The sequence below is a fragment of the Staurois parvus genome, unplaced genomic scaffold (assembly GCF_062004578.1).
Source record: "Staurois parvus isolate SC_StPar_1 unplaced genomic scaffold, SC_StPar_1.0 ptg000099l, whole genome shotgun sequence".
Classification (NCBI taxonomy): Eukaryota; Metazoa; Chordata; class Amphibia; order Anura; family Ranidae; genus Staurois; species Staurois parvus.
Genome location: NW_028317895.1, coordinates 4,476,705 through 4,499,872, shown reverse-complemented (window position 1 = coordinate 4,499,872; position 23,168 = coordinate 4,476,705).

The window sequence follows — 23,168 nt, the reverse complement described above, 5'->3', positions numbered from 1 at the left end:
CCTAGAAGAACCCACCCCAGGGGTAGTCCATGTAACCCACACTTGGTGCCCAATGAGTTAATGGGGAACATGGAGGAAGGTCCATCATAGTGACATATCGGCATGGATGTCACTTCACTTCCTCAAACTCAATCTTTCCAAAACTGAGCTCATACTATTCCCTCCAGCCCATGCCCCCTCCCCTGACTTCTCCATCAAGATCAATAATACAACCATCAGTCCCTCCCCTCATGCCAGGGTGCTAGATGTAATGCTAAACTCCCATCTGTCCTTTCAGCCCCAAATCCAATCACTATCCAAATCTTGTAGACTTCACCTCCGTAACATCTCCAAGATACGCCCGTTCCTAACCTCAGAAACCACTAAGTAACTCATTCACTCCCTGGTTATCTCTAGCCTTGACTATTGTAACTCCCTCCTCATTGGCCTACCTAATCGCAGGCTATCCCCTCTTCAGTCTATCATGAATGCTGCTGCCAGACTCATCCACCTTATTAACCATTCTGTATCTGCCAATCCCTCTCTGCCAATCCCTCCACTGGCTTCCCATTGCCCAATGGATAAAATTCAAAACACTAACAATAACATATAAAGCCATTTATGACTCTGCCCCAAATTACATCACCAATCTTGTCTCCAAATATCACCCAAACCGTACTCTCCGCTCCTCGTAAGACCTCCTACTCTCTAGCTCCCTTGTCTACTCCTCCCATGCTTGTCTCCAGGACTTCTCCAGAGCTTCCCCATCTTCTGGAACTCTCTACCCAAATTTATCAGACTATCGCCTACTCTGCTCACTTTTAGGCGATCTCTGAAAACCTATATCTTCAGGGAAGCCTATCCTGCCCTCAGCTAATACTGGAATCTTCTACTCTTCCAACCAGTCCACCCCCCCACAGTTACTACCTTTTGTACCACTAGCCCCTCCCTCCTAGATTGTAAGCTCCAAGGAACAGGGCCCTCAAATCCCTCTTGTATTGAACTGTATTGTTGCTGTATTGTCTCCCGTTATATTGTAAGCGCTGAGCAAACTGTTGCCACTATATAAATCCTGTATAATAATAATAATAATCATCATCATCATCATCAGTTTTCCCTGATCTACCAAAATGTAGACATTTACTCCCTTTTCTCCAGTTACAGAGTCTCTTTAAATGAAAGTTGTATTGAGAAAAACATATAGACATCCACTGTTGACCTCTGAAAATGCTGATCCATTGGATGCAATTCTTTTCTGGAAACAAGCATCAGAATTTCTGACTGACCTCTTCACTTGCTACATGCTTTGGGTCAGCAGTTAGAGTTAACCAAGTATCTAGCATATTCAGAAAGAGGTCAGTAAGTATCACACTCTGTACAGCTTCTCTCATTATAGCTTTCGTATACTTGAGATCACAGTACTGCCTTTTTCTACTTAACCCTAATTGTAATATACATTTACATAAATGGTCGTTAATCCTGACTTGCTGGCTAATGTAGGCTGTTGAATATAAACATGTTATTGAATGTTATTATAGCAATCTGCAGTCCTTTATTTCTCTTCAAGATCAAATATCATAACATACCACGAAGGCTTATTTGCACCATTACCTGCAGATATCAGACAATCATGTCTATTGACTGAAGCCTCTTACATAAGTCCTTGTTAGAAGTGGATGAATCATTCGTCACCACAGTACCATCAATGTGATTGTTCCAGAAACTTCACGACTCCGGGGCTGTTTGTTGTGATACAATGTCAAAATGTGAGCGGCATACTGCAAATATGCAACTTTATTTCAAACTGTATATTTTGGCTGTAGCATTTTCCAAATTTGGGTCACATCCAAATTGTAAAACAGAAGTGCACTTTTATTTTAAAATTCAACTAAAAGAAATTCAGCGTTGTATTTCCTGCACAGCAAAGGAACCATGGCATAGGCAACTACACTGAAAGATCATAAGTAGCATACCCCACCAAGCATTTTATTGTTTATTATTTTAGTGCATGTAAAAAAACAGACGTTTGTTCAAACATAAGCTGAGCTTGTGCAGAGGAAGATTTCATTAACATACAGGTGAACCTTGGTTTAGGAATTTAATGCATTCTGTGGGGAGTTTCGTATTGCGAAAAATTCGTAAACCAAAACACGGTTTCCTATAGGAATGCATTGAAAACCAATTACCACCTCCCCCTCACTCACCCTCTCTGTTGGGGTCCCTCAAGGCTCTGTCCTCGGGCCCCTTCTCTTCTCCATCTACACCTCCTCCCTTGGCCAACTCATACACTCTCACGGCTTCAACCACCACCTCTATGCCAACCACACACAAATCTACCTCTCAACCCCCCACCTCACCCCCTCGGTCTCCACCCAAATCACACACCTACTGAGCAACATATCAGACTGGATGTCGCTCCACTTCCTTAAACTGAACCTCTCCAAAACCGAGCTTCTTGTCTTCCCCCCAGCCCGGACACCACCCCCCATTGACTTCTCCGTCACATCCAACAACGCCACCATCAAACCCGCCCCACAGGCCAGAGTACTTGGTGTCATTCTGGACTCCAACCTATCCTTCCAGCCCCAAGTCCAATCTTTAACAAACTCGTGCAGACTCCACCTCCACAACATCGCCAAAATACGCCCATTCCTAACCCCAGAAACCACTAAACAGCTCATCCACTTCCTCATCATATCACGACTCGATTACTGCAACTCCCTCCTCACTGGCATGCCTCGCCGCTGGCTATCCCCGCTTCATTCAATCCTGAATACAGCTGCCAGACTCATTCACCTTTCCAACCCCTCCATCTCCGCCACCCCCCTCTGCCAATCCCTCCACTGGCTTCCGATTGCGCAACGGATCAAATTCAAAATCCTAACACTGACGTACAAAGCCATCCACCATACTGCCCCGAACTACATCACTGACCTAATATCCAAGTACCACCCAGCACGCACACTCCTGCTCTCTAGTTCCCTGGTCTCCTCCTCCCATGCCCGCCTCCAGGACTTCTCCAGATTGTCACCCATCCTCTGGAACTCCCTGCCCCAACCCATCAGATTATCACCTACTCTCCTCTCCTTTAGGCGCACCCTGAAAACCCACCTCTTCAGGGAAGCCTACCCCACCCCCTGCTAACTTGCCGACCTCCTCCACTCTTCCTACCACTCCATCCCCCACAGCTATCTCCTCCTGTGCCACCATCCCCTCCCTCCTAGATTGTAAGCTCGAAAGAGCAGGGCCCTCGATCCCCTCATGTTTTGCATTGTATTGGTATTGTTCTGTCACATGTTCTGTCCCCCTCTTGTAATGTACAGCGCTGAGCAAACCATTAGCGCTTTATAAATACTGTATAATAATAATAATAATAATAATCCGTTCCGGAGGTCAGAAAAAAAAGTAAAAAAAAAAAATCTTTTATCTGTTCAGAACGCGCATAAATACTGTACAGGAACATGATTAAAAAAAAAATTGTAAATGCATTGAAAACCAATTAATCCATTCCGGAGGTCAGAAAAAAGTGAAAAAGTATTCTGTTCAAAACTCTTTACGAAAGTGCACTTTAAAGGCCAAAATACTGTACAGGGACATGATTTAAAAAAAAATTTGGAAATGCATTGAAAACCAATTCATCAGTTCCAGAGGTCAGAAAATCAGAAAAAGGTAAAAAAAAATTCTTATCTGTTCAAAACTCTAAAGTGCATTTTAAAGGCACGTGGGGCGGCGCTATAAACGCTTCATATTGCGAAAAAAAATTGTAAACCGAGGCATTATTTTCAATGGCTGCACAGAATTAAAGTTGAACTATGAGCAAAACAAAAAAAAAGACATATGTTTCTGTTGTGGAACACCTTGAGATGAAGTATGGGTCAGGTGACCCCATTGGCTAGGGGAAGTAAACAGCTGTGAATTAAACCTCTGGAACCTTACCCTATAGGGTACAATGGCTATAACCCCGTAAAATAGTTGCTGGGCCTAGATAAGGGTCTGGTTCAAATATTAACTGGGGAACCCACCAAAAAAAAAAAAAAAAGTATGGGGCTCCTCCCATATTTTATATCGCCCATTGTTGTATACTCAGCTTTCCTCCAGCAGAGCTGTCATTCACAGCAAGCAACTGTCGGAATTAGATTCTGTCAAGTTTTTTTCTTTCAGTGGGTCAACAGGCATCATTCAACCAGATTGACACAAATCTGCATCACTGAACAATGTGATTGATGGTGAATTTATATCGTGGCAACATTTTTGTTTGTTTGGTTAGCAAAGGACTTACCATAAATATGTGTGTGTTTTTATTTTCTTTTTACTCTTTTTTGTAAGTGAGTAGGGATACAATGTAACCCTTATTCATTCACATAGTAAGAGCAGTACTTGGGTGCCCCCTTACTGTTAAAGTGGGCTTCTAGATTCTGATAAGCTTCCTGCCTGCAGACCCCACAACCACCACGCTCATATTGTCAGGAGGTGGACCTTGTCCTCAGCAACCCCTCCCCCCCATGTTTATGGCACGTGGTTTGATATGACTCAGTAGGAAGGGATCACACACTTTTTAACAACAACCCAACCACCCTATGGCAGAAATACTGCTACAGGGTGGCAGGGGTGTGCAGAATCACATGTATATATATGTGATTTTGTATTTCCAGGTAGGGGGCGTGCCGCCATTCGTCGCTGCAACTGTCAATCACCGGGTCCCGGCCGGTGATTACCTGCCAGTGCCCGATGATTACCGACAATCTCCGATGGGGAGGAGGGCTGCTTTGTTTACTGACAAAGCCATTCAGAGCAGTATGCTTACAGTGAAGCACACATCCCCCGCCCCCTAATAAAACTTTCCCAGCACACAGTTAACCCTTTGATCGCCCTCATGTTAACTCCTTCCTGCCCAGTGTCATTAGTACACGTCAGTGTTTTATTTTTAGCACTGATCACTGTATTGGTGGCACTGGGGATGCCAGTGGCACCAAGTCAGTTCCCCCCCAGTGTCAGAATGCCCCCTGCAGTCCTGCACTCCCACTATAAGTCACTGATTGCCGCCATTAGTAAAAAAAAAAAAACCCAGTATCTATTTGTAAACGCTATAACTTTTACGTAAGCCAATTAATTTACACGTACTGAGATTTATTTTAGCAAAGACATGTAGCAGAATACATTTTGGCCTAAATTTATGATGAAATCTGATTTTTTAAATTTTTTTTACGGGACATGTTTAATAGCAGAAAGTCAAAAATATAGTTTTCTTCTCAAAATTGTTGGTCTTTTTTTTTATAGCACAAAAAATAAATAACAAACAGATGATCAAATACCACCAAAAGAAAGCTCAATTCGTGGAAAAAAAAAAAGGAGGTAAATTTCATTTGGGTGCAGCATTTCATGACTGCACGATTGTCAGTTAAAGTAACGCAGCGCCATAACAAAAAATGGCCTGGTCAGGAAGGGGGGTAAATCCTCAGGAGGGTAAGTGGTTAAAGGTAAATGGTAGAAACATTCTGCATCAATCAGTGCCAGTCAGTATGGAAGTAAAGGAAGTACTGCCTGACACCACTTAGATATTACACGCCAAGAGCATGGTTAGAGCATCATGAAGAATGCCTGCATATTCTCACCTGCCGAGAAGTGAGCAGGACTACATGACACATCTGACATACAGTAAATAGATCCCCGAGCCCCAGCTACACAGTCTGCATATATGATCTTTCCACCCCGGGATGAAATGTGAATACAGAGAACACTATTCCACCAACAAAAATGCACCAACTCTACAGGGCCATCAAAAATGAGAACCCGGCTGCTATGTAAAGATAAGCAGAAAGACAGTCTGGAACCTTTTATTATTACAGTGACTGGGCTTGTTCACACTTGACTACATTTCTAGGTCTTAACAAAGGCTCCTATAGCATTAGTATGGGCATTAGACAGGCATTAATGAGCTTTAGTATGGGTATTAAACTGGCATTTTACAAGCGTTAAAAACGCTCTGCAAACACCCTATGCACAGTTTTGATGTGTTTTATAAGCATTTTACAGGCATTAAAACTGCACCACAATAACACCTATAATAAACTGTAATGTTATTAACGTGCCGCAACCGCACTGCAAGCGCATTTGAGCAGCGTCACCATAGACTTGAATGGGAGGCATTGAAAGGCTTCAAACTCCTCCAGACTTGACACGAGGCTTCAATTTTGATACTAACGCTGCACGTTTTGATAATATGAACAGCATTGTGTGTCCCCATAGTATAATTTGCATAGGTGTTTGAGGAGCTTTAAAAAATGCCCCTCAAACACCAGCTTTTAATGCCAGTGTGAACTATGCTTAACCTATGATTATGTCAATATATGCCCGCCTCCAGGACTTCTCCCATCCTCTGGAACTCCCTACCCCAATCCATCAGACTATCACCTACTCTCCTCTCCTTTAGGCGCACCCTGAAAACCCACCTCTTCAGGGAAGCCTACCCCACCCCCTGCTAATTGCTGACCTCCTCCACTCTGCCTACCACTCCATCCCCCACAGCTATTTACTCCTGTACCATTATCCCCTCCCTCCTAGATTGTAAGCTCCAAGGAGCAGGGCCCTCGAACCCTCGTGTATTGTATTGTTACTGTACTGTCGCATGTTCTGTCTCCCTTTGTAATGTACAGCGCTGAGCGAACTGATGGCGCTTTATAAATACTGTATAATAATAATAATAATATTTCTGTGCTCAAAGCGGTACTTTTTTTGAATGGCAATATGTCATTTTTTTATTGTAGGCCTGTAATTTTTAGGAATAACTCACTGAAATCTGTCCAAACAAGAGCCTAGTAAACATCCCGGGTATGTTAAAATTTGAAACACAAAATCATAAAATTATAATATAATAAATAACCATAAAAAATAATAATATAATAATAAATGTAATTCAATAATATAATCAAACCAAAAACACTGAAATTTGAAATAGAACGCCAAGTTCGCACATCACTGAGCAAAGTCGAAAAATCGTTTTCAGTGTCTGATGACGAATTTCCCCACGAATCATTATCACTCAATTCTGCAAATGGTTCTGATTTACTATCGCTGTTCTCTAGCTGGTCTAAAACTGATTTTGAACTAAAGGGACGCTTTTTGGACGCCATGGACATTTCTCAGTTTCCAGGCAGAAAGAACAGTAAAAATACAGGCAGGGCACAGGACAAAACACTCGGGACAAAATGTATGTGAAATGGTTTGATACAGTAATGTTTTACTATGTGATTTTAGTGTATTAGTGAATGTCAGTTTTTAAAATTCTTTAATTTCCTGCCAGTTCCGGCTCCCATACGTCCTGTAGGTCCCGACGCTCGCAGGGACCGAAACCCAGAAGACGGATGCCAGCATCGGCCGGAGGAGATGGCCGGGGACGCTGCAGGGGGGACATCGCAGGAGTGCAGGACAAGGTAAGTGAAACTGGGAATCCCGGAGCAACGCTGCAGGGTAATCCCGAGTGTAGCTCGGGGTTAACGCTTTTGGCACTGATAATTAACCCTGAGCTACACTCGGGAATACCGCCAGGGGGGTTAAAGGTTGCAATTTAAAAAGAAAAAAAACATGTCATACTTACCTGCTCTGTGCAATGGTTCTGTACAGAACAGCTCTGATCCTCTTCTTTTTATGTTCCTCTGCCAGTGTTTCTGGCTCCTCCCCTGAGACGAGTGCCCTCCAATAGCAAGCCATGCTCCTGTGAATGGATATTGTCCATTCACAAACAGAGCGGAGCTCAACCCTGCCCAACCCCCCCCCCCCCATTCTCTCCTCATTGGCTCACTGGCTGTGATTGACAGCAGCAGGAACCAATGGAGCTAGAGAAGCCAACGGAGGAGAGAGGGACACAGGAGAGCCATGCACATCTCTGAATCTATGCATTAGGGCTCATGTACACTGCAGCTGATAAACTCACGTTTAGGAGCTTTTCAGTGTTTTTTTTCAGCGGCCTCTGAACTCTCCCTAATGTTTTCCTATATATCCATGTACACATCGTCATTTACAGTCATTTACAGGCAGTTGAATTTACAGTCTTTTTAATGCAAAAAACCTGCGTTCAGCAGTAGATTTTTCCAGCGTTTCAAACGCAAAACGCTTGTATACTCTTGTAAACGCGGCTAACCGCGTTCAAGTTTGTGCTTGAACATTTTTTGTAACTCTTCCATTTCCCGATGCTGTCCAGAGCCTTTTTTCATCATGAAAAATGCATGCAAAGTGTTTTCCTGGTACACAAATGGATCTGGTACACCATACTTTGAGGTTTCGCATGAAAGAAAATATGTTAGACACTTCTGCAATAATTTCTGCACAGAAATGAGCTGGAACACATCCAAACACCACAAAAAAAAAGAAGACAGCTAATCTCAACAAATACTACCCTCTCTGCTTCTGCTCTATTTCTCTCAAAATATCTGAAATAGTTAATTTATTACTGTTTTTCAGTGCATTCTGGAAGGTCTCCTGAGGTTATCTTAAGAAAAACGCTTCTAAACGCAAATGCACATAAATGCAATATGCAAACGTGGCTAAACAGTCGTTTTTTATCCATGTTTTCCAGCAGTCAGTTTCCGTCGTTCAGAATTGTCCCTTGTACATGGAGCCTTAAGAATCACTTTAAAAGCATGTATTAATGACAGTCAACAGCATGATCTGTAGGTGGCTGAGTGCTGCCCCTATGTTGGATGTTGACATATGTCCCTGATTATATAAACAAAATATTTAATGGGATAATTTGAAAAATGATCACATCTAGAAAATATTTTCATGAATGCAGTTTGTCATTACTATTCAACGTAATGTGCTTGCTCAACTTAGTGAATAATATTACAGAGTTACACAACTATTATGAAACATAATTTAGCAACATTTTTAAGCTGGATCTTGAACATGGGAAACTTGTATTGAAGCATTGTTCTTTGATCACTTAATCCTCTCCAAGGAATCTGTTGAGCCAAGTTTTTTCTGTCTTCTAACCACAAGATTATTTTTAGTCAATATATATTTTAGGAGCTACATCATTTTGGCTCAGTTATTTCATTTAAATAACATTTTGTAAGCTCTTCTATAAATCCAGTAAAATGAACTCCAAACATGCAATCAAGAAAAATCATAGTTGATATTGGAAGAGTGTTGGAAGACAGGAGAAAGTATGAGAAACAATGTTTTATGTTCATTTTATTTTACCAGAACTTTTTTTTTTAATAATCAGAATGGAGTCATTTTCTCTGAAGAACATAATGTATAAAGTAAACTGTTTTTCAATAATGATGATGAAAACAATCTCCTAGTATTTGGAGATTTGTAAGGGTATCCAATGATGTAATGTGATCCAAAATGATGATTTCCACAAAGTTTTTGCTTTTCATTTGTGTGATTTTCAGGAGACCAAGAGGATTCTCAGTTTATGGGATGATGTTAACCTAAGTTGTTATGATTGTGCAACACCTGAGGCCACATTTTAGAGAGGAAAGCTGTACCATTCACATAGAGAGCAGTGCACATGGCCACAATTGTGCAGTGGATTTGGCTTAACCCATTGACTGCCAAGGACATGTGTGATACATTATGGTTGTATGCTTCATCAGTAGCCAGTTACATATGGATACATACAAAGAAGTAAAACAAGCTTACAGTTGGGGCGTGTAAAAAGATGTATTTTTAGCATCAACTGTTTTCATAGCTGAATCAATGACTCGCCACAAGTATGCAGCAAATAAAAGTCAGAAGTTCTCAACTGTAAATGTGTCCCAGGTCAGGGACAGCCAGATAACAGGACAGACAGGCAAATAACATTTTCAGAAAGAGACCACCATAGAAAGCCTACATATACTGTTTCAGAGCAACCTAAAGTTGTTGTAAACCCTTACATATACCCAGAGAAGTGACTGGCCTCAGGTGATACACAGAGATTAAACAAATCCTCCTACATAAGTTGTACCTATTTATCTGCAGTATTCTCTACCCTACTGTCACTTACTTTGTGGCAGAGCCTGACGTGTAAAGCAGTGGTCTCCAAACTGCGGCCCGGGGGCCAGATGCGGACCTCTGCTTGCTATTATCTGTCCCCTTTCATTCAGACCAATAATGGGGCAAAGTTCCTCCCAAATGACACCAATGATGGGCATAGTTCCTCCCAATGACACCAACAATGGGGCACAGTTTCTGCCAATGACACCAAGGATAGGGCACAGTTCCTCCCAAAGACACCAACAATGGGGCCCACTAACACTAATGATGGGGCACTTCTTACCAATGACACCAACAATGGGGCACAGTTCCTCCCAATGACACCAATGGTGGGGCACAGTTTCTCCCAATGACACCAATGGTGGGGCACAATTCCTCCCAACGATGCCAGTGATGGGGCACAATTCCTCCCAATCACACCAATGATGGGACACTATTCCTACCAATGACATAAAGGATGGGGCACAATTCCTCCCAATGATACCAATAATGAGGCACAGTTCCTCCCAAAGACACTAACAATGGGGCACAATTCCTCCCAATGACACCAACAATGGGGCACAGTTCCTCCCAATGACACCAGTGATGGGGCACAATTCCTCCCAATCACACCAATGATTGGACAATCTTCCTACCAATGACACCAATGATGGCGCACAATTCCTCCCAATGACACCAAGGATGGGACATTGTTTACTTCAACTAATGCTGGGACATTTTCTACTCCCGATGGTCTCAGTGCGGCCCCTCTAAAGTCTAAAGGACAGTAAACTGGCCCTTTGTTTAAAAAGTTTGGAGACCCCTGGTATAGAGGAAGGCCTTTCTTACAGCCCCGACTCAAGGACCACTGATGTTGTGACAGTGATCACGAGAGCATGGCGAGATATGAGTGCCTGTAAGAAGTCTTGCCATCTGCGAAGTGGGTAGCAGGTGAGTCGCAAGAGACAGGTCAGATCACTGGAGCAGCAGATGGCAGCAGAGACAGCAGTCCCAGGACTGGGCAGACAGCAGGAGGCAGGTGCTTGACAGGCAGCTGGCAGGTAGCTGGTGCAGAAGGACTGAAAACACTCAGCACAAGAAAGACCAGCAGAGACAAGGTAGCATGCAGAACAGGACAGGTGGATAACTGGATAAAAGGTCAGACGAGCCAGGTCAGCAACAGACAGTCAGATGCAGGTCAACAACGTAGAATCAGGCAGATGAGCAGGAGACAGAGCAAACTCCAGAGACAAGTTAAGGTCAGGGCAGGTAGTGTTCAAGCAAGGTCAGAGCAAGCCAGGTCAATCACAGGAATCTAACACAGAAGCAGACACAGGAACTCGGGAATAGCTGCAGATAAGACAGAAATTCACTAGTGCAGCTGCTGTACTTATATAGGCCACTAGGTGCCAGAATTAGTCAATGCGCACAAGTGTGTGTGTACACCCATGCATGCACATATGTGTGCGCACATGCGCGCATCTGCACACATAAGAACGAACACTCACAGGCTCGCTCCTGCACAATCATGTACACCTCTGTGCCTCAGTTGCGCTACGGCCAGCATGTCCCTAACATCTACATCCATTCAAAGTGCTGAACTTATACAGCTTGTCTGAGAGTTCAGAAAAAAGGGGAGGAGAGCTAAAATTACAATCTCCAGAGCTCAGTGAGGAGAGCTCTGAGAGCTGATTGGAAGGAAGGGACACCCCCCCCCCCCCTTCTTACAGCTGAACAGAGATGAGGCTGTCAATCAGCTGGTGGCCCCTTCCCTGTCACATTTTTTTCTAATGGTGTCAGGAAAGATTGTCAGATGTTATTCATGCTGATAGAGGGACGAAGCAGCAGCCATAAATGACACTATGGGGTTGATTTACTAAAGCCAAATAGACAGTTGCAGTCTGCAGAAGAAGTTGCTCCAGAGCTTAGCAAATGAGCAGTAGCTCTACTGATTTCCATCATCCAAAAAATGAGCAAGCATAAGTGCTTTTTTTTCAATTTTCCGTGCATATGATTGGGTATTGTTTGCAAAGTGAACCTTTATCTCATTTACAAAGCTCTGGAGATATTCAACTTGCAGAGTGCAACTGCACCTTGTATGGTGCACAGTCTATTTGCCTTTAGTAAATCAACCCCTTAGTGTTCTGAATTGAGACAAGTACACACTATAGGGGGATGTATTTGTTAATATATCATGTCTGAGGTTTACAACTACTTTAAGTGAGCACAATTTTAAAATTCAGGGCTTAATTCACACGACCATAAAAAAAACATTTACAGATGCATCTGAATGCAGCTGCATTGTTTTCAATGAAGACATTCACACAGGTGAGTAGACATGCACTGTGTTCAGATCCGTAACACAAAATTCAAAAATCTGCACCTGAAGACATACAGTATGTATACACATATTCCAGATACAGGTATTGGAAAAAAAACACAAGACAATTTTAAGTAAGAATTTAAAAATCATTATGCAGGAACTTTTGTGCTAACTTGCATAATGAGCAAAAATGTTCTGCTTGTGTGAACGTAGCCTAAATCTTTCAAGTAAAAGCACAGACCCCCAACATATGCTTGCTATTACCTTTATTAGCCAGAAAAGTCTCTTCTGCGTCTCTCTCTGATGTCATTTGAATTTTGTTTACAAAGGTCTGACTTTCCCTGACTTTATAGCTAAGCTTGCAGCTTGTTAGAGGACCCTCTACCATCTAGGTTGTTAAACCAGTTCTCAGACGCATGCCCTTGGTACAAACAATTTTGCCCTGCTGGTTCCTAATTAAACACATAGAGATTCCATTTCTTTCACCCTAGACCTGGGCAGAGTTTTTTGTCACACTTTACATGAGAGGCGTCTGGTATATCCATAGTTCCGGGCAGTGGCATCACTAGGGGGGTGCGGGCCGCACTGGGTGACACTATCACAGGGGGTGACACCAAAATGAAAAGAAGAGCTGTCAGTAGCTGTCATCCATCCCAGCGGAGTGTCCCCCATCCTCTCCTCGGATATGGGGGCTCCTCATCCCTTCTGCAGCCCCAGGAACAGCTGTGCCATGCGGGGGGTGAGATGTCGGGTCCCGGCGGGGGGGTGTCCGATCCCCGGGATCACAGCTGCAGACCAATTTAGATCCAGTCTGTGCCCCGTACACCGAAGTGAAGCCCGCCCCTGCCCTCTGATTGGACGGCTCCTACTCTACATGTCAGTCCATAATTAGTAATGACCCCCCCAGAGCCTGCCCCTCTGCATCACATATCACTGTCTGTATCCTGCACAGGACATCCTTCTGTCTCCCAACACACAGCCCGGGACCGGGGTGACACCACATGTTACCGCACTGGTTGACACCAACCCTAGTGACGCCTCTGGTTCCAGGTTCAGTCCTTAGGTGGTCTGAGGCCTATGCTACCCAGGTTCCCAATGCAGCAAGTGCACCAAAGAAATCTTTTGGTCACCTCCACTGACTTACCCACTGTCAATGAATCACCAACACCTCTACCCCTAACTGGCTGCTAATTGGGGATTTCCTAGATATTGGCTGTGCACAGGGTCTACTTCAGAGATCAGTCCAGCAAATTTTAAGACTCCCTGTCCAACAGCTTGCAGCCATTCAGCAACATCACCCACTCTACATGCCACTATACCACTCACTAATCAGGTCATATCAAGTTTGATGTTTATTTACTCAAAGGCAAAATCTTAATTACAGATGCCTGATACATGAACTGGCACAGAACTTGAACAAGTACAGTCCCAAATACATGGCAGTTGTTTTCTAAAGAATTTTGGCAAAAGAAAGTCCAAATCACAAGGCAGAACCTCATGTGATCATTAACTTACTCAATTGTTCCAACGTTGAAGGCTAAAAAAGGGTGCTGCAGTACTCAGCTTTTTTTTTGGATCTCCTTGTTTTGATCACAGTTCCCAAATTGCATGGACCCAAGCCCCAACTGTGTAAGCTCCCGTCCAAGGTAAGGGCAACCTACTCAATTTTTATCTCTATTGGCCAGTACTAACCTTTGTAAATACTCCTCCCTCTCTTAAATAGCCCAAGGGCAGACCACTCCATGCCCAAGAAGGTGAGACCATACAAAAGGGGTAGAATCCCAAGCTGCCATTCACCATCCAATTAAAGTGTCTTCTTGGGCCATTGAAGAAGTCAAACGGGATATATTTTCAGCAAGAGATGTAAGCAAAAACAGCCTTCGTACTTTTCAGGACATGTATTCCTTAAAGCTGAAGTTTAAAGAACTTCTTTTTTAAAAATACAGCACCACGAATGGTAACAACCATGAATGAAGAGCGTCTCATGTGCTGGTGGCTGCAGTGTTAGGTTTAAAGCTGAAGTCCTCTACCTCCAAATACTCCACAGTGGTGATCTTCTGGTGCTGAAGGGGTTAAAATGAGTGGCTACACCTGTGACAGGCATTCATCAAGTGCCGAATATGCCTGCTTTTTTCACCACCGTCCTTCATTCATAGAAGCTATATTATCAGATCCTACAATGAAAATGGAGGAGGCAGACATTTCAATCATCCACCAGTCCTCCATTGATAGAGAACTTTTTGGGGGCCAAAGAACTTCAAATTTTATACAAACACAACAGCCAGTAACACACAGGACACTTTTTATTCATGAGAAGTACAACCCCTGCTGCTGTTTAAAAAAAAATTACTAAATTCCAACTGTAAAGTCCAATTAAGCTTTCCAAGTGCATCAGAGATAAGCACAGTCTACGGTCCATTTTCTTTGAGTCAAACCTGCACCCTGCCAGCATGATGCAGAGAAGGACACTGTCCAGCTAAATAAGACCTGTAGCCTTGTAATCAACAAAGCTTATACCCCCTACTAACTGGAAAACTATCTTTTTGACTCAACAGGGAGTGTGTCAGATCTCTGCAGAGAGAACACCAGGGTCAAGTCTAGGGGGGTGCTGGGATGGCCTGTGCCCCCCTAGATTTCAGTTTTACCCCCCAGGTCTCTGAGGTTGCATCGACTGATCCATGAGCCAGTCTGAGGCAAGCACTCTTATTAGGAAACCTGATGTAAGGAGGCACTCTAATGGTGACAGCTGATGTAAGTAGGCACTCTGATAGGGACTCCTGATGTAGGGGGCACTCTGGCAGGGATGCCTTATGTAAGGGGGCACTCTGATGGTGATGCCTTATGTAAGGGGACACCTGATGTTAGGAAGAGCTCTGACGGAGACACCTGATGTAAGGGTGCATCCGGATGGGGACCCTGATGCAAGGGGGCACTCTGGTGGGAACCTGGTGTAAAAGGGGACTCTGATGAGGTGTCCTGATGTAAGGGGACACTCTGATGGTAACCCAATGTAAAGGGGCACTTTGATGGGGATAATCATATGCAAGGGGACACTCTGATGGGGACACTTGATGTAAGGAGGTAGTCTATTAGGGACACTGATGTATGGGGCACTGTGATGGGGACACTGATGTAAGGGGACAATCTGATGGGGACACCTGATGTTAGGAGGAGCTCTAATGGAGACACCTGATGTAAGGGCACATTCGTATGGGGACCCTGATGCAAGGGGACAGTCTGATGGGAACCTGGTGTAAAGGGGGACTCTGATGAGGTCTCCTGATGTAAGGGGACACTCTGATGGTAACCCAATGTAAAGGGGGACTCGGATGAGGACCCCTGATGCAAAGGGGGACTCGGATGAGGATATCTGATAAAAGGGGCACTGGTTCTGTTTAATCACCCTAATCTAATGACAACCTAATGCATAATAAGTGTTTCTCAGGCCGTGATACTGTGTTGCAGACTGTCAGTGACTCACACAAAATGTTGACATTATGCCCCCAGACTTTTTTTTACTGCATTCCCAGATTAGATAGGCTCCAGTTGGCCCTGGAGGATACTGCTGTCACTCAGAGAGCAAGAGTCTGCAGCATGCTAGCAAGGGAAAAGCTTTTATACTCATGCTATAGCAGCTTTCTAAAGAAAACAAATAGTAAAACTTTGAACACCTTTTGTTAGTTTTGATGTACCTGTAATCGTTTAGCCAATTTTAACTGAAAGTTCATTTAGGCTTCAGAAAGCTCATTGACCTAGCTTCTGTCATCTTCTAAAGCAACCCAATCAAGGGTGCTGATACCCTTTACTTCTGCTAAAATAGAATTCTATTTATTTCAAGGCTGGCATGGCATCATACTTTTTGCTGTAACCCACCATTAATTCCCAGTGTGTCAACGATTGTGCAGAAAGATAAATGTCAGGCTTTTCTCCCAAATGTGTTGCAATAGAATGTTATTGTTTTAGGAGTGCATTTATGATGACTCTTTTGATGTAGGCATTACATCTGACACATCAGTGCTGGATATAATTATGATTCACCAGCTACTTGGTGTCAACATGAAACAATTCACCTAGGAACAGTTTACTGTTTGTGTCCCTTAACACCTGCAATAAAGAAACTTTACATATTCTTTTGCAGATTATAACTAAAAAATATAAATTTATAATTTTTGGTTGGTAGGTATGCTTTCTACCCATGGGTTGTATATACTATATATGGCCTCAGCAGCTAGTGATTATACCAGGAGCATTGCTGCAGCTATAATCCTGGTATAATTCTTTTTTTCAACAATTGGCTCTCCAGTAACAGTGATCTGAGCGGCTTTATAGTCCTCCAATCACTTTTACAGTGCTGGAAAGGGGGTGCCTCCCCCATCCTGCTACTACCCGCTGCTGTTCCTGGGTGTTTGAGCTGGCTCCCCACAAAGCAGATGGAGAAACATCTATTTCCCCTGACAAGGGTAGAATATACGCCTTCCAACCTAACCAAGCCTACTAGGCCATACCCTCCACCATCCCAGCTATACAAAGTACACAAACAAGTTTCTGGAGTCAAAATGGCCATAGCAGCCTTTTATTAACCAATAAATTATTTTAACATAGATAACATAACATTCCAAAATATAAGCAGATGAAAACGTGGTGGTCTTTTGAGGGCCATAAACCCAACTTCACTTTAGCGGAAAACATTCCTTCAACTTAGGCCCCCCAGCCCCAACCCACCAGCTCAGGGATAACTCTACTTATCCACAGTGACCACCATTTTACCTATTCCGAGTTAACCCCTTGTTAACTGGAATGTACCCAGGTCCCCACTGATGGGTCCCAAATCTGTCTCCATACAGAATTCTTTCCTCCTCCAACGACCAACCACTGCTAAGGCCGCTGTGACAATCCAAACCAAAGCACGAAGGGGAGGGATGGTGGGAAGCTTCTTCTTCTTCCAAACTTCCCCCACTGGACTTCCTGAGGACAGAACCTCCTTTTTCTCCCTGGGATACTCTCCCCAACATCCCCCATCCAATAAGGTAAACCTTAATCCCCAAAACTTCCTTCCCATAATTTAACCCTCTGTTGTCCCTCTATTCCCCCTAGTCATGTCAACTCTGTGCTTATTTATTTATTTATTTTTGCTCTGGGCCTACCTTTCTCCTCTGTCATGAATGAGACCTGGATGATATGATTATTTTGTCACTTACGGTTTCAGTGCTTTCACAACCAGGGGGCTGTACAACCAGAGGAGCATCTGATCAAACACAATCTGTGTCTTTTGCCACCATATTGCCGGAGTCTTTCCTTAGTATAACAAAATCCTACTAACAATTTCTCCTATTGGCAACCTAAATGTTATGCCTTATGCTCTTAAAGAGAGTGGGGTGACTCAGAGTTCATGCGGAGTTCTGACACATTTCAATAGTAGATTCCATTACTCAGCATATTCATGCATGTTGACATGAGTTTACAAGGCTTAATTCATTTTTATGATAAAATGAACTGTCATTCAAACACAGTGGCTATTAGCAGTGTAGTACAGGTCTAAGAATCCACAGGGGTGCTTCCATTTGATGTATGTGCCAAATACTAGGCAGCAAACTGTGTCTGTGATGTGGTAGAGTGACAAATGCCAAGTTGCTGTTGGAATAAATTGTTCATATAGTTTTGGTAAAAAAATGTCTGCACATCAGTATAAGTATTCAGTAGAGATATATTCTTCAACCAGTAGATGGCAGTGTTTATAAATTTGTAGTTGATCTCTGTGGTAAACGCTGTGTCTTCTTTCTGAAAACAGTTCCTGTTTCCTGTTAGATGAGAAGAAATAGATAAACACTTGTGGACTGTGCACTGTCTGTCTGTAGGGCTATATACAGAATCTCCAACAGGTTATGGGCCCAGACACCTAGTCATAGCCAGCTACAGAAAAAGAAGTGCAAAATACAGCAACAGAAAGAAGACTGTAATAGAATAAAAGAACTGGCCAGTCCATGCCATTTATGACTGCCATTTGACACTACTATGCAATATGGTAAATGTCTGCATGCAATATCCATCTGTACTTATCAATCTGTAGCATCTCCATGCCATGTATGACTGCTAATCGACACTGCTGTTATATGGTAAATGTCTGTGTGCAATATCCATCTGTATTTATCCATCTGTACCATCTCCATGCCATGTATGACTGCTAATCTACACTGCTGTTATATGGTAAATGTCTGTGTGCAATACGGTAAATGTCTGTGTGCAATATCCACAATATCCATCTGTACTATCTCCATTCCATGTATGACTGCCAATTGATACTGCTATGCTATATGGTAAATGTCTGTGTGCAATATCCATCTGTACCTGTCCATCTGTAACATCGTCATGCCATGTATGACTGCTAATCAACACTGCTATGTTATATGGTAAATGCATGCAATATCCATCTGTACCTATCCATCTGTACCATCTCCATGCCATGTATGACTAATTGACACTGCTATGTTATATGGTAAATATCTGTGTGCAATATCCATCTGTACCTGTCCATCTGTACCATCTCCATTCCATCTATGACTGCCAATTGATACTGCTTTGCTATATGGTAAATGTCTGTGTACAATATCCATCTGTACCTGTCCATCTGTAACATCGTCATGCCATGTATGACTGCTAATCAACACTGCTATGTTATATGGTAAATGCGTGCAATATCCATCTGTACCTATCCATCTGTACCATCCCCATGCCATGTATGACTGCTAATTGACACTGCTATGTTATATGGTAAATATCTGTGTGCAATATCCATCTGTACCTGTCCATCTGTACCATCTCCATTCCATCTATGACTGCCAATTGATACTGCTATGTTATATGGTAAATGTGTGCTACATCCATCTGTACTTACCCATCTGTACCATCCCCATGCCATGTATGACTGCTAATGGACACTGTTATGTTATATGGTAAATGTCTGTGTGCAATATCCCTTAAACTTGTCTATATATTTGGTGATTTGAATCTTACTGCCTTTTTGCCTTAGTAATCAAAGAATCAATCACCTTTTATGACTTTGGCCTGTGTCTGTGGCTGGTCTGGTTTTTTTTTTGTTTGTTTTTTTTCCCCCTCCCATTCAAGTGTCTGTAATCAGATCCTAATTTCATCAATTGACAAATATTTGCCAGCCCCATCTCGCTATAATTTTAGTTTAGCTTGTGGGGACGTTGTAGAAAGGTGTTAGTTCCGGACAACATGTTTCTTTCCTGAGTGTTGTCGCAGTTTTACCGCCGCAGTTTAACGAAAACAGGATAATGAAAACTGAAGATAAAACAAGAACTCTGCTCTACTCTGGAAGGATTCCCACTAATATGCTCTTCCTTCTCACTTTAGTGTTCTCTGTCCTTGAAGTGTCTTTACTTTACCCCTGATCTCCATCCCACAGTTTATACATATCACCCTCACTCCTATCCTCTCCCTTTTACTGCACTCATCATCTCTTGCAAATACTGAACCCACATGCTGACACAAACACCAGGACAGTGAGATATGTGTGTTCATATAAATCCCTCTGCCATCTTACATTTCTCGCCCTCCTTCTCCTAATCTCTGGGGGCATTTTAGATCATGTTCCTTCACAACTACTATGGTCACCCTCTTTTTCTATCCTATGCTCTCTCACTCACATCTTCAATCTCCCCCTCTCTACTGGCACCTTCCCCTCCCCTCTAAAGCATGCACAGATCACTCCCAAACTTAAAAAGCCCTGACTGGACCCCACCAACCTGAACAACTTAGGACCAATCTCCTTGCTCCCGTTTGCCTCTTAACTCTTAGAATGCTTAGTCTACAATTGCCTTAGCTGCTTCTGTGATATTTATGGTGGAGCATCCTGTGATATTTATGGTGGAGCATCTGTAATATTTATAGTGGAGCATCCTGTGATATTTATGGTGGAGCATCTGTAATATTTATAGTGGAGCATCCTGTAATATTTATGGTGGAGCATACTGTAATATTTATGGGAGAGCATACTGTGATATTTATGGTGGAGCATACTGTAATATTTATAGTGGAGCATCTGTAAAATTTATGGTGGAGCATCCTGTAATGTATGTGGTGGAGCATCCTGTGATAGTTATAGTGGAGCATCTGTAATATTTATGGTGGAGCATCCTGTGATATTTATGGTGGAGCATACTGTGATATTTATGGTGGAGCATACTGCAATATTTATGCTAGAGCATCTGTAATATTGGTGGAGCATACTGTACTCTGACCATCCCTTGTGCCATGCCTGCAGTCTCTGACCATCTCCTGTACTATGTCTGTAGTCTCTGACCATCTCCTGATCTATGTCTGCAGTCTCTGACCCTCCCCTGTACTAACGGCAGTAACCTCTAGCAACCAATCAGTGAGAGGTAATGTACTGTAACCTCTAGCAACCAATCACTGAGTGTGGACCAGTTCTTTATGTTTATATTATTAAAGTTTTTTTTATATAGATAAGTCTATGTGTGTGCCTATTTGTTTTTTGGGCTGTTAGAGTGCAGAGCAAAATTGTATGGGGGAGCCCCCAAAAAATCTTAGACTCTATTTAACCACACTCCTTTAAGCCACACCCAATATTTAGAGTAATTTAAGCCACGCCTACTTTTTGGCACATCACGCTCCAAGCACCACCAAATTTTTTCCCCAAGCCACACCCAGAATTGATGCCCCACCCCTCATTTACATATCACTCCACCTACATTGGCTTTCTGGACATACAATAAAAGAAGTGTCCCTAAAAAATGTTTCAAATGTTGGCAAGTATGCAAGTAGTACCTAGCAGTCTCAATGTGTAACTCTTGCATGTACATTTACAAAAGACACACAGATACAGCCAGTGTTATTTCTGCCTTCATCCACTAGAGGGCACACAAAGGAATGTAGAGTACAAGAGGAAAATCATGGAGGATTGAGTGTTGGTTAAAAGAGAGACTGAGCTAGTACCATTGGCTATTCCAAACTGTAGTTGGACTGCGTGGAGCCTGCTGTGCAGTGTAGAGCCACTGACTGAGGATACCACCAGAGAGAAAGAGGGAAGACCTTTTGTGCCTGGTGCGGACAGAAAGCCTCTGCTTATACAGGACTCGTGAGCAACAACCATACACTGAAGCCTAAAGGGACTTTACCCAGTGTGCTCCAATGCAAGGTATTGGGCCCCAATGAGATGGCCAGCAGAATATTTAGTAAATGTGGACTATTGACTGCTGACTGTTGCTGCAGTAACCAGGTATAGGGCCTCTCCACCCCTCACCCACCACCACCACCAGCTAGGCCACCCTGTGTATTGTCAGGAAAAAGGTGGATTATTAAGCGTTCGTTGTATGCAGCTTGCTAATCATATCAGTAAATTACTACAATATTAGTGTTATTTCATGGTGAGCCTGTTTCCTTCCTGATACACCCTGTATAACCTCTTCTTAATCCAGTCATAGATGGATCAAATCTTGGCTTGTTCAGTAGGGACCTGCCGATATTTGATCCATCTATGGGCAGGCTGCTTGTACCCAAGTTCATCCATCAATTGACCATTGCTAACCAGCCTATCAGATTTTTTTACATGTGATTACTGCTGGCAGGTATAGCCACTAGCAGTAATAGTTGTGTTCTGCTAGACAGGCAGACTCCTGCTAGCAGAACACAATAGCACTTCAGGAGGGATTCCCCCCATCAACACTGACTGTGAGAATCAAGCGATTTTTGTTCCTTCCACCTGTAGTGGAAAGAAAGACAATCACATAATCTATTGGCTGCTTTACTCACACCCATTACTATGTACAGTAATATGGGGGCTGCTTTCCTCACACCCATTACTGTGTACAGTAATCTGGGGGCTGCTTTACTCACACCCATTACTGTGTACAGTAATCTGGGGGCTGCTTTACTCACACCCATTACGGTGTACAGTAATTTGGGGGCTGCTTTACTCACACCCATTAAGGTGTACAGTAATCTGGGGGCTGCTTTACTCACACCCATTACTGTGTACAGTAATCTGGGGGCTGCTTTACTCACACCCATTACTATGTACAGTAATCTGGGGGCTGCTTCACTCACACCCATTACTATGTACAGTAATCTGGGGGCTGCTTTTCTCACACCCATTACTATGTACAGTAATCTGGGGGGCTGCTTCACTCACACCCATTACTATGTACAGTAATCTAGGGGGTTCCTTTACTCACACCCATTACTATGCACAGTAATCTGGGGGCTGCTTCACTCACACCCATTACTATGTACAGTAATCTGAGGGCTGCTTTACTCACACCCATTGCTGTGTACAGTAATCTGGGGGCTGCTTCACTCACACCCATTACTGTGTACAGTAATCTGGGGGCTGCTTCACTCACACCCATTGCTGTGTACAGTAATCTGGGGGCTGCTTCACTCACACCCATTGCTGTGTACAGTAATCTGGGGGCTGCTTCACTCACACCCATTACTATGTACAGTAATCTGGGGGCTGCTTTACTCACACCCATTACTATGTACAGTAATCTGGGGGCTGCTTCACTCACACCCATTACTATGTACAGTAATCTGGGGGCTGCTTCACTCACACCCATTACTATGTACAGTAATCTGGGGGCTGCTTCACTCACACCCATTACTGTGTACAGTAATCTGGGGGCTGCTTTACTCACACCCATTACTATGTACAGTAATCTGGGGGCTGCTTTACTCACACCCATTACTGTGTACAGTAATCTGGGGGCTGCTTTACTCACACCCATTACTGTGTACAGTAATCTGGGGGCTGCTTTACTCACACCCATTACTTTATACAGTACTTGACTGATACTTAAACAGGTCTGTGTCATTTTCTAGTGTATATGTGTTGCTGTGTTTGGGGTATTTATACATACGGGTATCT